This window comes from Vigna unguiculata, chromosome 7 (genome assembly GCF_004118075.2).
Source record: "Vigna unguiculata cultivar IT97K-499-35 chromosome 7, ASM411807v1, whole genome shotgun sequence".
NCBI lineage: Eukaryota > Viridiplantae > Streptophyta > Magnoliopsida > Fabales > Fabaceae > Vigna > Vigna unguiculata.
In genome coordinates this window covers 8325367-8339142 of record NC_040285.1, presented here as the reverse complement: position 1 = coordinate 8339142, position 13776 = coordinate 8325367, and the positions used below count along the sequence as shown (strand labels likewise).

The 13776-nt window shown below is 31.9% G+C and overlaps 3 non-coding genes across 3 annotated transcripts; all 3 read left to right on the top strand.

The window, feature by feature from the left end:
- The first annotated feature begins 2359 nt into the window (after positions 1-2359).
- Positions 2360-2431, top strand: TRNAE-UUC. Its single transcript has one exon. It is a non-coding gene; the product is annotated as a tRNA-Glu (tRNA).
- Positions 2432-2992: 561 nt separating this feature from the next.
- On the top strand, positions 2993-3064 carry TRNAE-UUC. The gene has a single exon. It is a non-coding gene; the product is annotated as a tRNA-Glu (tRNA).
- A 562-nt stretch (positions 3065-3626) lies between these two features.
- Positions 3627-3698, top strand: TRNAE-UUC. The gene has a single exon. It is a non-coding gene; the product is annotated as a tRNA-Glu (tRNA).
- The last annotated feature ends 10078 nt before the right edge of the window (positions 3699-13776 follow it).

The window sequence follows — 13776 nt, the reverse complement described above, 5'->3', positions numbered from 1 at the left end:
TGCAAATAATACCCAAGTTTTACAATTTATTATCAACATTTCTATTGTCGTTCAGCGGGACTGGGGTTCGATTCTTGCTAATGGAATTTTACTATTTTTGGATTTCTTTTTTAACTTTTCCACTTTTTTAACTTTTCCTCATAGTGCACGTCAAACTTATAAATGTTCATAGCTAAAGAAGACCCTTAATGGATTTAAACAATGCAAAAGTTATTTTCTTCTTAGATCTATATAAAGAAGATCTTTATGAAGAAGGAAGGTTGATGAAACTCTTTTTACATGAATGTGCACATGCTTTTGTTTCCTTTAGCTATCCTTAACCTTGTAGTTTTGAGGAAAAACATTATTATTGTTCATTAGCTATCTAGAAGAGTGTGTAATCTTTGTGTCTATTGTAAGACGTAACCTTTTTTTTCTAACGATAAACCTCATGATATTTTATATTACTTTCTTTGTATCTCATATAGTTTAGGCATGAATGGTGTTTTTGCAAATAATACCCAAGTTTTACAATTTATTATTAACATTTCTATTGTCGTCCAACGGTTAGGATATTTAGCTTTCACCCAGGAGACTCGGGTTCGATTCCCGGCAATGGAATTTTACTACTATCTTCAGCCATATATGGTGTTTTTGCAAATAATACCCAAGTTTTACAATTTAATATTAACATTTCCATTGTCGTATTAACATTTCCATTGTTGTCCAGCGGTTAGGATATTTTGCTTTCACTTAACAGACTCGGGTTCGATTCCTGGTAATGGAATTTTACTATTTTTAGATTTCTTTTTTAACTTTTCCTCATAATGCACGTCAAACTTATAAATGTTCATAGCTAAAGAAGACCCTTAATGGATTTAAACAATGCAAAAGTTATTTTCTTCTTAGATCTATATAAAGAAGATCTTTATGAAGAAGGAAGGTTGATGAAACTCTTTTAACATGAATGTGCACATGCTCTTGTTTCCTTTAGCTATCCTTAACCTTGTAGTTTTGAGGAAAAACATTATTATTGTTCATTAGCTATCTAGAAGAGTGTGTAATCTTTGTGTCTATTGTAAGACGTAACCTTTTTTTCTAACGATAATCCTCATGATATTTTATATTACTTTCTTTGTATCTCATATAGTTTAGGCATGAATGGTGTTTTTGCAAATAATACCCAAGTTTTACAATTTATTATCAATATTTTCATTGTTGTCCAGGGGTTAGGATATTTGGCTTTCACTAAGGAGACCCGGCTTCGATTCCCGGCAATGTAATTTTACTACTATCTTCAGCCATAAATGGTGTTTTTGCAAATAATACCCAAGTTTTACAATTTAATATTAACATTTCCATTGTCGTATTAACATTTCCATTGTTGTCCAGCGGTTAGGATATTTTGCTTTCACTTAACAGACTCGGGTTCGATTCCTGCTAATGGAATTTTACTATTTTTAGATTTCTTTTTTAACTTCCTCTTTTTTAACTTTTCCTCATAATTCACGTCAAACTTATAAATGTTCATAGCTAAAGAAGACCCTTAATGGATTTAAACAATGCAAAAGTTATTTTCTTCTTAGATCTATATAAAGAAGATCTTTATGAAGAAGGAAGGTTGATGAAACTCTTTTAACATGAATGTGCACATGCTCTTGTTTCCTTTAGCTATCCTTAACCTTGTAGTTTTGAGGAAAAACATTATTATTGTTCATTAGCTATCTAGAAGAGTGTGTAATCTTTGTGTCTATTGTAAGACGTAACCTTTTTTTCTAACGATAATCCTCATGATATTTTATATTACTTTCTTTGTATCTCATATAGTTTAGGCATGAATGGTGTTTTTGCAAATAATACCCAAGTTTTACAATTTATTATCAATATTTTCATTGTTGTCCAGTGGTTAGGATATTTGGCTTTCACTAAGGAGACCCGGCTTCGATTCCCGGCAATGTAATTTTACTACTATCTTCAGCCATGAATGGTGTTTTTGCAAATAATACCCAAGTTTTACAATTTATTATCAACATTTCTATTGTTGTCCAGCGGTTAGGATATTTTGCTTTCACTTAGGAGACTCTTCAATTCCTGCTAATGGAATTTTACTATTTTTGGATTTCTTTTTTAACATGAATGTGCACATGCTCGTGTTTCCTTTAGCTATCCTTAACCTTGTAGTTTTGAGGAAAAATATTATTTTTGTTCATTAGCTATCTAGAAGAGTGTGTAATCTTTGTGTCTATTGTAAGACGTAACCTTTTTTTCTAACGATAATCCTCATGATATTTTATATTACTTTCTTTGTATCTCATATAGTTTAGGCATGAATGGTGTTTTTGCAAATAATACCCAAGTTTTACAATTTATTATCAATATTTCCATTGTCGTCCAGCGGTTAGGATATCTGGCTTTCAGCCAGGAGACCCGGGTTCGATTCCCGGCAATGGAATTTTTCTACTATATTTAGCCATGAATGGAGTTTTTGCAAATAATACCCAAGTTTTACAATTTATTATCAACATTTCTATTGTCGTTCAGCGGGACTGGGGTTCGATTCTTGCTAATGGAATTTTACTATTTTTGAATTTCTTTTTTACCTGTTCCACTTTTTTAACTTTTCCTCATTGTGCACGTCAAACTTATAAATGTTCATAGCTAAAGAAGAGCCTTAATGGATTTAAACAATGCAAAAGTTATTTTCTTCTTAGATCTATATAAAGAAGATCTTTATGAAGAAGGAAGGTTGATGAAACTCTTTTAACATGAATGTGCACATGCTCTTGTTTCCTTTAGCTATCCTTAACCTTGTAGTTTTGAGGAAAAACATTATTATTGTTCATTAGCTATCTAGAAGAGTGTGTAATCTTTGTGTCTATTGTAAGACGTAACCTTTTTTTCTAACGATAATCCTCATGATATTTTATAATACTTTCTTTGTATCTCATATAGTTTAGGCATGAATGGTGTTTTTGCAAATAATACCCAAGTTTTACAATTTATTATCAACATATTCATTGTCGTCCAGCGGTTAGCATATCTGGCTTTCACCCAGGAGTCCCGGGTTCGATTCCCGGCAATGGAATTTTACTACTATCTTTAGCCATGAATGGAGTTTTTGCAAATAATACCCAAGTTTTACAATTTATTATCAACATTTCTATTGCCGTTCAGCGGGACTGGGGTTCGATTCTTGCTAATGGAATTTTACTATTTTTGGATTTCTTTTTTAACTTTTCCACTTTTTTAACTTTTCCTCATAGTGCACGTCAAACTTATAAATGTTCATAGCTAAAGAAGAGCCTTAATGGATTTAAACAATGCAAAAGTTATTTTCTTCATAGATCTATATAAAGAAGATCTTTATGAAGAAGGAAGGTTGATGAAACTCTTTTAACATGAATGTGCACATGCTCTTGTTTCCTTTAGCTATCCTTAACCTTGTAGTTTTGAGGAAAAACATTATTATTGTTCATTAGCTATCTAGAAGAGTGTGTAATCTTTGTGTCTATTGTAAGACGTAACCTTTTTTTTCTAACGATAAACCTCATGATATGTTATATTACTTTCTTTGTATCTCATATAGTTTAGGCATGAATGGTGTTTTTGCAAATAATACCCAAGTTTTACAATTTATTGTCAACATATTCATTGTCGTCCAGCGGTTAGGATATCTGGCTTTCACCCAGGAGACCCGGGTTCAATTCCCGGCAATGGAATTTTACTACTATCTTTAGCCATGTATGGAGTTTTGGCAAATAATACCCAAGTTTTACAATTTATTATCAACATTTCCATTGTCGTCCAGCGATTAGGATATTTGGCTTTCACTTAAGAGACTCGTGTTCAATTCCTGCTAATGGAATTTTACTATTTTTGGATTTCTTTTTTAACTTTTCCTCTTTTTTAACTTTTCCTCTTTTTTAACTTTTCCTCATAGTGCACGTCAAACTTATAAATGTTCATAGCTAAAGAAGACCCTTAATGGATTTAAACAATGCAAAAGTTATTTTCTTCTTAGATCTATATAAAGAAGATCTTTATGAAGAAGGAAGGTTGATGAAACTCTTTTAACATGAATGTGCACATGCTCTTGTTTCCTTTAGCTATCCTTAACCTTGTAGTTTTGAGGAAAAACATTATTATTGTTCATTAGCTATCTAGAAGAGTGTGTAATCTTTGTGTCTATTGTAAGACGTAACCTTTTTTTCTAACGATAAACCTCATGATATTTTATATTACTTTCTTTGTATCTCATATAGTTTAGGCATGAATGGTGTTTTTGGAAATAATACCCAAGTTTTACAATTTATTATTAACATTTTCATTGTTGTCCAGCGGTTAGGATATCTGGTTTTCACCCAGGAGATCCGGGTTTGATTTCCGGCAATGGAATTTTACTACTATCTTTGGATTTCTTTTTTAACTTTTCTTCATAGTGCACGTCAAACTTATAAATGTTCATAGCTAAAAAAGACCCTTAATGGATTTAAACAATGTGCAAAAGTTATTTTCTTCTTATATCTATATAAAGAAGATCTTTATGAAGAAGGAAGGTTGATGAAACTCTTTTAACATGAATATGCACATGCTCTTGTTTCCTTTAGCTATCCTTAACCTTGTAGTTTTGAGGAAAAACATTATTATTGTTCATTAGCTATCTAGAAGAGTGTGTAATCTTTGTGTCTATTATAAGACGTAACCTTTTTTTCTAACGATAAACCTCATGATATTTTATATTACTTTCTTTGTATCTCGTATAGTTTAGCCATGAATGGTGTTTTTGCAAATAATACCCAAGTTTTACAATTTATTATTAACATTTTCATTGTCGTCCAGCGGTTAGGATATCTGGCTTTCACCCAGGAGATCCGAGTTTCATTCCCGGCTATGGAATTTTACTTTTATCTTTGGATTTTTATGTTTAGGTGGTACCTAGACTTGTGAAACTTTGTCATTTCTTAAAGTGTTTCTAAAAACAATTAGATGAATTTATAAGAAGGAAGGTTGATGAAACTCTTTTAACAAGAATGTGCACAAGCTCTTATTTCCTTTAGCTATCCTTAACCTTGTAGTTTTGAGGAAGAACATTGTTTGTTTTCATTAGATATCTTGAAGAATGTGTAATATTTGTGTCTATTGTAAGACGTAACCTTTTTTCTAATGAGAAACCTCGTGATATTTTATATTACTTTCATTGTATCTCTTATCGTTTAGCCATGAGTGTTTTTTTTTTTTTGCAAATAATACCCAGGTTTAGTAAGGAGTAGCTACAATTCTGAAGAATACTGAGTGTTATCCCTGAGAGATTGTTTTCCAAACAATACTCGGTTGGAGAATGAGTGATTGAATTTCAAAATACTTAAGGGTTTTAGCCAAGAGTAGTCGTGTTCCAAATAATAATTGAGTTTTCAGACAAGGATTGTCTGCATGTGCAAATAATACTAGGATTGTTTCAACCAAGAGTGACTAAGGTCCAATCAATACACACTTGTATCTTCATAGTGTTAATTTGTTTAGTGGTGCTTGATCGTATTATTCAAAGATTGAGTATAATATAAGTTATCAAACCAACCAATTTAACAATGTTTTTTTGTAAATATCTTTTCACTTTTATCCTTTATATTGTATGTTATTAACCTTATAACGAGAGATTTTTCATAAACAATATTAAAAAGTAAAGAGTTATAGTGTGTAATTCAAACTTGCGATTGCACTTCACTATATGCTACTCTCAAGAAAATTGGTTGACAAATTGTTGGTTAAATATAAACTTTGTCTATTAACTCTAGTCAAAAGAAGCATTATGAAAAGATCTAGGAAAACTTTAAAATATAATTTAATCCTTCATTCTTCTATTTTTGGTTTGTTTTAATAGTTATAAATAATAAACTAAATAAAAACATTTCAAATAATAAAATAAAACAATTTAATATATGTAATTAATAGAAGATAAAGTAAATCTATAATACTAAAATCAAAAGTTTATAATTATGAAATGTTTAAATACAATGATAAAAGTTAGTTAAATAAAAGTATAAACATTTAAAGTGTTACGAAAGAAATATCACAAAAATAAATTTTAGATTTGAAATAAATTTTAAGCATTATATTGAGTAGTCCATTTAAATGCATAGTAAAGAGTTTCATTAAACAAAAATGAATTTTACATATAAGTAGCATAACATCATTTGTAAGGTATTCGTATTTATAGTGGTGTTCAATATGACTTTAAGGACGAGATATGTTATATGTTGGATTTATTCATTATAGTTGTTCTTTGGTAAGGGGTTTGTAATGTCAATGTAATATGATAAAACTACTATTTGTATTCTTTAAATGCTTCCAAATTTGTTGGCAATTTCTTTTGATAAAATGAACAAGCGAATATTCTAATTTTTTTCTCTACTTGCTTTTAGGTCCACTAGGCAAATTGCAAATTTTTTTGGATGAATCCAATCTTGAAAAAGAAGTCATTATTCATTAATCAAAATTTTGGTCCTCAATCATCAAGAGAAAAATAACTAAGCTTTCTTTCTTTCTCTTTTCTTTACATTTTTCTTTACTTGTCTTGTTTCTTATAATGTCCATAATTGCTTAGAGTCCTTTATTTTCTTTCCTTATATGTGCCAAGTTATAGTGATTGTTGATTAGTTCAATTCGTTTGTTCCTCTTTCTTAAATCATTCTATATGTTGTTTAGAATTCTATAACATGCTTCTACTTGAGTGTTTTTGCTTATTTTTTTTTTATTTGGTCAAATACCTAGGTTAGTGCAATTTGATTTTTAAATCTTACAAGTTGTTTTGAATCATATTTAGTTCTTTACATGTTATTTATTGTTAGAAAAGAATAGCTGACTCAACTAAACCAATGACGTGAAACGGGGAGGGGGTAACGGGGTTAAATTGGTTTTGAAACTTTCTCAAAAGATTTTTCCTTTATTCAAGTTCTATTAAAAATAGTTGAATTTGAAAATTTTAATACAACTAATTTAGAAATCAATATTAATAATTGATTAGGTAACAACAACATAAAAAGAAAAATATAAAGGTCGATAAAGTATTGCACAACAAATTTATACTAGTTTAGATCATAAATGATCCTACATTCAATAATAGTTATTCAACCTTAGAATAACTAGATTTCACTATTTTCAATGTTTGTACAAAGAACTCACAATGACAATCACAAACACAAGGCAATAAAACACAAAAATATCATCTCTTGAACACACTCAAAAGGATATGTTCAACCTTTGAAACACTCTAAAATGATATAAATCAGAGATCTTGATTACACAAGATGAAATATACTAAAACACTTCCAACAACAAGGAACTGGATAACAACAAAAGAAAATCATGAGACTTTTGCAATCATTACAACACAACCTTTTTTTATTCACAAAAATTGAAAGCATTCTTAACAAATAAAATAGCTCAAATGCTCTTTGGTCTAATCAGTTAATTGACTTGATAATCGTTTATCTTGTTCAGAAACCTTTTATGAACAATTTAATCGATTATTTTAAAACATAATCAATTAATTAATCCATTTTTTTCATATTTTTAACTTTACAAAAACATTTTTTTTAAGTGTGTTGAATTAAAAGCCTTGTGATTGTCTTTTGTGAAAGACTTAACACTCTCAAAACATCTTTATCCTCATCTTCCAAAATCATCATCAAAATAAATTCATTAGAGGTGGTATGGTTTCATCCAATCTTCCATGTTGGAGATGGTGCCATAAAACTTTCCTTAAACTTTCAATCACACTGGTGAAAGCACATAACAAAAAACTTTCCCTTATGAGTGATCATGGATTGGATTTTTAATGATCCAATCCATATCCATTTTGGATCCAAATAATTACATTAGATTTTCGATCCAACTACATTTTCTCAGAAAAAGTAGATTGGATTTTTTTTAAAATCCATATCCAAATATTTGGATCAAGTTCAAAATCCAAAATCTATTTTTCATAAAATAAATTTAAATTGAATTATCTATAACTTGTGTCCATAAAGCCGACACCATAAAATTTGGCAGATTTTTTGTCGGGTACGACGTGACCAAATTTGGGCCAGAGCTGACTCGGTAAAATTTCAGTTGAGATCAACTTGACTAGATTCGGCCAAGGCCGATTTTGCCTAATACGACCAAATTTTGGCTAGAGCCGACTTGGCCAAATATGACCACATTTTGGCTAGGGCCTGATCAGTCAAATTTCGGTCAAGGTTGACTCCACTAAATTCGTTGGTTGGGACCCACTCGGCTGAATATGGTCAATTTTCGATCACGACCGACTCAGTTGAATATAATCAAATTTTCTTTGAGACTTGACCGAATACGGCTAAATTTAGGCTAGGACCGACTTGACCGAATTTTGGTCATGGCCAACTCGACTGAATTCAGCCAAATTTAGGTTGGGACCGACTCTCCTGAATACGACAAAATTTTGGTCGCGATCGACTCTGGACCAATCGGCTAAATTTCGGTCAAGGCCAACATGACCGAATTTTGACCGGAGCTGACCCAACTGAATTCGGCCGAATTTCGGTTGTGGCCAACTCGGTTGAATACGGCCAAATTTCGATCGTGACCGACTCATTTGAATACAGTCAAATTTCATCCTAGGCCATCTCAGCCGAATACGATCAAATTTAGGTCAAGGCCGACTCGGCCAAATCTCAATCGCGACCAACTCAATTGAATTCGATTGAATTTTGACCGGAGCCAACTAGGCTGAATATAGTCAAATTTTGGTTGCTGTCGTCTCGGCCGAATACGGGCAAATTTTGACTTGGTCAACTCAGTCCAATGCAATCAAATTTGAGTCGAGGTCAACTCAACCGAATACTTCCAAATTTTGTCCATATAAATATACCGGAGAAAAAAAAAGAATGTGAAATAATTTATTAATATTTATATTAGTTAAGTATCATGGATCACAAATGACTTCCGAAAAATTACAAGTCTCTATAATAATCGATTAACACCACTTGTAATCAATTATCTTGAAAAAATACTTTGGAATAATAGATTAAAATCACTTATAATCAATTATTTTTCCTAGAACATAGAAAAATTAGTATGTTTCAAATTATTTTAATTTATTATGTGAAACTTTAAGCCATTGATTGATCAGGCTAATCTATTAATATGTATTTTAACGAATTAAAACATAACCACTAAACATAAAACACCAATCAATAAAAATGAAATTTCATCAAAGGAGTCAAATTACTACAAGTTTTATTAATCAATATATTACAAAAAAGATAAGAAAACATGAACTAAATGAAAAAAATAGGACAGAAAAGAGTCTGTTCATCATTTTCACTTGATTCACCACTACTCTCCAGCTTTAGTCTCTTAAATTTTCTCTTGATGCTTTCAGGAGTAAGATGAATGTTCTCCAAAGTATCATTATGCTATTTTTCTTTTCTCAACTAATAATTATATACCTTATCTAGCTTGATAATAAAAGCTTCATCAAAAGGTTAGAGAACTTTTATTTCCTTTCTTTGGCTTATACTTTGTCAATATGCATAAAATCATTTTATTCTTTTGGTACAAGTCCTTGTTCCTCCAGATGAGATTGAAGCATCAAATGCTCTTTTCCCTTCTAAATCAACACTATAGTGTTTTAAAATTGCAAAACAAGAGATGGTAAACAAGGAACCTTTATACCTTCAACATTACCTTAAAAATAATGGCTTGCCAATATAGTTAAATGACATTCTTCAAAGCATAAATGAGTAGCATATCATCCTTTGATAGTTTGAAATAGTTTTTTTTTTTTTTTATTGCCAAATGTAAGTTGTTAGTTTTTGTTAGTGAGAGAGTTGAACCCAGTGATCTTCGATCAATATTTTGAGGGTGCCAAAATTTTGGTTGAATTACTATTTTGTTCCATTTTTTGTTAAAAAATGTCAAGTTGGTCTTCTATTTTTTTTAGCCTCAATTTGGTTCGATTTTTAAAAAAATTGATGCAATTTGATTATTTTCGTTAAATTTCTTAAAGCGGAGCAATGATTTTTTATCATGACTAACTCTAAGATTAGGTCAATTACACAAACAAAACAAATCATCTTTATTCACAACTTCAATTTTGATTAAAAAATCTTGATCTGATTCAGAAAATTTAATGAAAAATGACCAAATTGTATCATTTTTTCAAAAATTGAGATCAAATTGGGACTAAAAAAACTAGAGGACTAATTTCATATTTTTGAACGAAAATAAAAATTAAAAGATTAATTTTAAAATATTTATATAAATTGGTAAAAACATTGTATTTACTTTTTTTAAGATAATAAAAAATAATAAAATTATAATTATTGTTATCATTATAATTATAAAATAAATACAAATAATTTGTATAATTTTACTATAATTAATTTTCATTTATAATAGTTAAGTTTCAAATAAAAATAGTCAAATAAAAAAAATGATTAAATTAAATAAGTGATCACTTGAAAGATAATATTAATAAAATAATTAATTTTATTTTTTAAAATATTAAAAAGGTAAAATTGAAAATGTGAAAAAAAAGAATAGAAATATATTAAATATAGATATATAAAACATTTTATAATATTAAATATGTTAAAAATATTAATTTTTAAATACATATTTAAAATTATGTATTAATTAAATTATGTAGATATAAAAATTTTGGGGCCTTCATAGGTCCACTTCTAGTTGAACCCGCAATCTCTCTCACCTTCCCTTGGGATGGTTGTTGCCTATTGGAGTCACAACCCAAGCTATAAAAAAAAAGGCTATGTGATGTTGTTCCCATGGAAGTCACACATATCTTACTAGGTAGGCCATGACAATTTGATAAACAAACTTTACATGATGGCCATACTAACCAATACATTTTCTTCATAAATGGGAAAAAGACCAGGCCATGACAATTTGATAAACAAACTTTACATGATGGCCATACTAACCAATACATTTTCTTCATAAATGGGAAAAAGACCACTTTACTACCTCTATCACCTCAAGAAGTTAATAAGGATAGAAATATAATAAGAAAAGATAAAGAAGAAAAAGAAAAGGGGCAAGCTTTCACCAAGGTGTTACTTGCCTACAAAAAAATTCTTCCAAAGCAAGATGTGCATCACTCTTCCTTCTCTTCCCAAGCCAAAAAGGAAGGCCCAAAGCACAAGCAAGAGAGGAAGAGTACTCTAGAAAATAAAGATGGCCTAACCAAAGCTAAGGGTAATATCCTTAGAAAGGATGGAACAAGAGCTCAAAAAAGGAAGGCACAAATCCTCCCCCAAATCAAGTCAAGCTCCATCTACAAAGGCTTAAAGAATTTGTGATCAAATTCTCTCCAAGGAGGGGAGGATGATGAAGGATTGACCCCAACCAAGGATGGAGGCACATGCTTAAGAAGACTAAGCATGTTTAGAAAGGAAGTTCACTAATCCTTCATCCCTTTCATTTGTGTTTGTTATTTTTGATTCCCAAAGTTGACTTAGTTGAATCAACTTTAGTTGACTTATTGACCTTTGACTAGGTTTGACTTGTTGACTATAGTTGACTTGACTTAAGCCAACATGCTAATCTATGTTTCTTTACTTTGTAGGTTAATTAGGAGTAAGAAAGCAATGCTAGGTGGCGCATGGTGATTAGGGAGCATAAATGATGTGGAGGAGAGAGTAAAGCAAAGGCATAAAGCATAAAGTAAAAGGCATGAAGCAAGTATACCTATGTACCTTTGGTCTCCTTTGTTTTTAGCACACTTTGGCCACTTTTTGGAGACATATGAGACACATTCTTTGTCTCCTTTTGTGCTAGAACGAAATTAGCCTTGCACACACATAGTTAGCTCTTTTGTCTCTCATTTTTGTAACCTTATTTGACCTAGTTTCTAGAAGCTAGGGTTAAGTTTTTGTAGAGACATCCTTAGGTATCTTTTATTTGCTTAGAGGCCCCTAAACTCTTCTATATAAGGGGTGCTCCTAGACATGTAAAAGGGTTGAACATTTTGAAGTAAAAATACTCTTGTGTCTCAACCATTTGTGAGAGTTTCCTTCCTAGGGAGTGAATACTTTTAAGCCTTATCTTGCATAGCAAGTGGCGGGACACATCCACTCATCTTCAAGGTTGTCATGGCTTCTAGCCTAGCCTTGTAGTGGCGTGCTTCTCACATTTTTATCATTTCTTTCCTTTCCATTTTATGTTTTCTTTTTCCTTTAATTGTTCTTGGTTTTCTATGGTTTATGTGCTTTCCATTTCCTTTTTGTTTTGAATCAATCCAGCATCTTCTTCTCTTGTAAAAGGAACCTTCACATCTAGATAGCTTGCTATCTTAATGTCCAGTGGGGATTTCGCTTAGCTTTCTTAATTAACTCACACCATATTCAATCATCTTAAAAAGGAACAAGTTAATCCTTCATCAGATTTCGAAATCCGTTTCATACTTTTCTGAAACGGATCACAAATTTCGTTTCTGGAAAAAAAAATTAAAATTTGTGAAACAGAATCGTGATCCGTTTCAGAAAAGTATGAAACGGATCCCAAAATCCGTTTCATAAAAAAACATGAAAATTTATGAAACGGATTTCGGAATCTGTTTCATATTTTTCTGAAACGGATCACGAATTTCGTTTTTGAAGCTTACCTGTGTAATCACTTGACCCCTCCCCATTGGAGGCCGTGAAACCAAATTGCATGAAGTCTTCAAATGTCTCAGAGAGGTCTACTTGGGAAACAAGAATGGGAGTGGAAGGTCTGGTGGAGGAATAAGCGAGGCAGACACATACCATCTTGATTGCATGACTCCACCCATGCATTGATGAGTTTGCCACTCTTTAGGTCAATGCCGCGGGAGAAGGCGTCGACGAACACGAAGGAGGAGGCGTTGTTGACGTCGAAGGCCACGTGGTTGTCGTTGATGTTGCTGAGGGAAGGGTCGAAGGTAGTGTCGAACTCGACGGCGAAGAAGGAGGTTGAGCTGGGGGAGGGTTGGGGGAGGCCCATGGAGAGAGCGGGGAAGTGGGTGGAGGAGGCGATGAGGAAGGCGAGACCTTCGCCGGAGGGGCAGGAGGGAGAGGAGAGGATGGAGAAGGAGAAGCGGGAGGAGAAGGAGGCGGTGGAGTTGGTTTGGGGGTCAAGAAAACGGAGGGGGTAGATGAAGAAGGCTCTGTCGATGGAGGAGGAGTAGGTGGGTTGGTGGGTGGTGAGAGTGATGGCTTTGTGAGAGAAGAAAGCAGTAAATTATTGGGGGTGCAGGAAAAAAGAAAACATTGATTGATTAAGGTCAAAAGAGTAATTATTGGGGGTACATGAGAATGTTTGGGGGTGCAGGGGCAGCCCCCATTTTGAAGTGCCTCAAGGTGGTACCTAGGTTGGCTTCCTCAAAAAATCCAAATAAACAAAATTTATTGAAGTTTTCAAGCTTTAAAGAAGAAAATTCACCTTCCAATTTAAACTCAACAATATTAGTCCAAATAAATTAATTTATGATATTATTTGTACCCTTCACTTTTGAAATTTAGAACTCATCTTACACAAGAAACCCTGACCCATTGTGAGTGATTTTTCTATCACTCCAAAACCTTTTGAACCCTTTTATGGCTTCATCTTCACTTATCATCGTGCAAATTGAAAAGTTTTCTCCACTCACCAAAGGTGGTATGGCTTCAAACTCTTCAAAATAGATTTAACAAAGTCATTTAAAAAATTTATGGACCTTTGTTTTGATTAACTTTCAAAAACCAATTATGAGTGCGGTGAATTTGTTTTTGAAACTTTTTCATAAGATTTTTTCTTTCT